Here is a 2,506-nt window from a genome sequence, read left to right on the forward strand (position 1 = left end):
CCCCCCAAGACTCGAGACCAACACCTACTTCGCTTCACGTGCACAAGATCTACATTCTACAAGTGACCTACACTCCACTATGACAAACACTCTACAGAGCCCCCAGTCATCACAGTAGCGGTGAAGAGCGTAGGCCAATTGCGTACCACGGTCAGACCAAAACCATTCGAATGGTGAGCTATCTTTCCCGTCCTTGTTGTAGTAACATTTTATTCAACAAAGACGCATTTGCTTTTTCTGGCAGTGGACATCCAACGCCACGATGTCATATCCTCAATGATTCTGCGAAATTATCTTATTCATCGCACCGTATCACACTCATCAAGTGTCCACATTCGTCCATTGTATTTCATATGTATTGTGTTTACTGATTGGCTGTCTCTGGATTCAACCATATTCCTTGAAATTCATTCTGCGAATTTTTTTTCATCTGTGTATGTGTGGCAGGAGAACGACACTCAGCTCAGTGCCACGCAACTAAACTTCGACACTCTAGATTTCCAATTCTTGTTCCTGACCTCAATGAGTTTATCTCGGTTTAAACGAAGCAATTTGAGTAGCCACTCTTGTGTGGCGTGGGACATTCTGTGCTTTCAATGGCTTTGCCTTTACTAGTGAGCAGAATATTTGCCTGTTCCTAAGAGTGTGACCACGAATATAGCACGCACCATTGACTGAGATTGGGATCTTTATCCAGAGTTCCTACAAATTTGTCAACATTTTTCAAAAGTACCCACAAGCGATTTCATTGGTCAATAATCCGTAGCCCAACAACAAGCAAAAAACACACCGCCGAGGGTTCGTCGACGAGAAGGCCGGGCTGTTTGGGCCGCCTATCAAATTGATGATGTCACTCGAGTTGTAGCTTCCTGTTGTCGTTTCCGTGGACTTGATAGTGCTACATTTGCGTCGTCGCTGGCCGGGTGGCTACAGGATTTTCCTGTGGAGTTGCAAGTGTGGTTTGGAATGGAGCATCCGGTGAAGTAGTAGTCTTAGTTACCGGGGAGTGTCTGGTTGCGTTGCTAGTAAAGGGGCTGATGGGGCTGTAGACTGAATTCATGTTGGAAAGGTAGTGGGTATGCTCAGGAAGTGTCTGATGGAGCTGGTGCTGATGTGTTCAGAGGAGTTGCTGGTGGTGTCTGGAGAATTAGTTGGTTGGACGACGACGAGTTGATGGCGGGTATTGCAAGTGTAGAGGTTGCTTCTAATTGATATACATGTTGCTATAACTTGTTCCTATGTGTGAAAGTTGCAGCTTGTGCTCTGGTATCTGTAAATTTGAAAACAAAATAAAACAATTTCCTATTGTTCGTGTGGTGTCGGGAAGCGCTCAGAATTGGAGCCGCTGCTGTTGCTGCCGTTGGAGACTGACACGGATCAGATTTGTGAAATGTGTGGCCGATCGCTGATTGGCTCATCAGATCCCGCAATGAAGTGACAGTCATTGGTACGAGGCAGTGTGGCGCACACCACCGGTTGGCCGTTGGACACGACTGATGGTATCCTGATGGCGACTCCTCGAGACTTCGCCCAACAGTCGCCGACACCTCGTTGGTTACCAGATCTCATCCACAACGGACAAGTTCACACTAGATATTTGTATATGACATAGGAAAGAGTAGATAAGAAGATAAGCGCCTTTGTGCGCAACGAACAGAGCAGATTTTCCTCCCAATCGCACAAGTAAAGTCCGGCTGCGGTAAGTGACCGTAGCGACAGGTCAAGCTTGATCGATAGGATTATGCCTGCTGGTGGACACGCTGGCAGAGAAGATCAACCAAGCCAAGAGATGTGAAGGGGAAGACCGTGTGCTGTGCTGAAGTGTTGAGGACGAGACTGCGTCCGACCCCTGTGGTGTGCGAAGAAGAGCCTCCAATACTACCACCAGGCCGAGAGACCCAAGCTCCGGCCGCCCTCCCTTATCGGCTGAACAAGCCCTGCACCCTTCCCTACTGAGGGCCAGCGAGATTACTGCAAGTGTGTGCGTGACAGCAGCCTAGACTTTGCTCGTGGACTAGTCGCTGCTTTTGAAGATATCGGTGGTCATACCGACCGAGTCAGAGCGCGCAGAGTCTAATCATCAACCCGGTGCTAGGGCAGAGTCAAGGCCTGCAGGTCGAAGCTTCGCCCGAACTTTCGCTGAGCCTTTGCGGGTTTAGCGTGTGTTGTGGGTGGGAGTACCAAGCAGACGCAAAAATTCTGACGTGTTCCTACACGACAACTGGTGCCGCGACCCGGGATTGGTGGTTGACCTTCTGTGTGTTGTGACTTGGGTTACAGGTCCCCGAGATAACGCGCAAAACCCAAGTGAGGGAAGAAGTGCGAGAAGAAGAAGAAGATGGTGAAAAGATCAACAACGGTACCAGCTACGCCGATGAAGTCAAGTGGAGCACGCGACGGCGACTCAAGTTCGCCTCCGGATACGGCAACTATTGCTGAGCGCTCGGTCAGTTTTGAAGACGATGCGGCATACGATCTGGACCCCAAGGAAGCCGATGAAGAAGCG

This window comes from Phytophthora parasitica, assembly GCF_000247585.1.
Source record: "Phytophthora parasitica INRA-310 unplaced genomic scaffold supercont2.23, whole genome shotgun sequence".
NCBI lineage: Eukaryota > Oomycota > Peronosporomycetes > Peronosporales > Peronosporaceae > Phytophthora > Phytophthora nicotianae.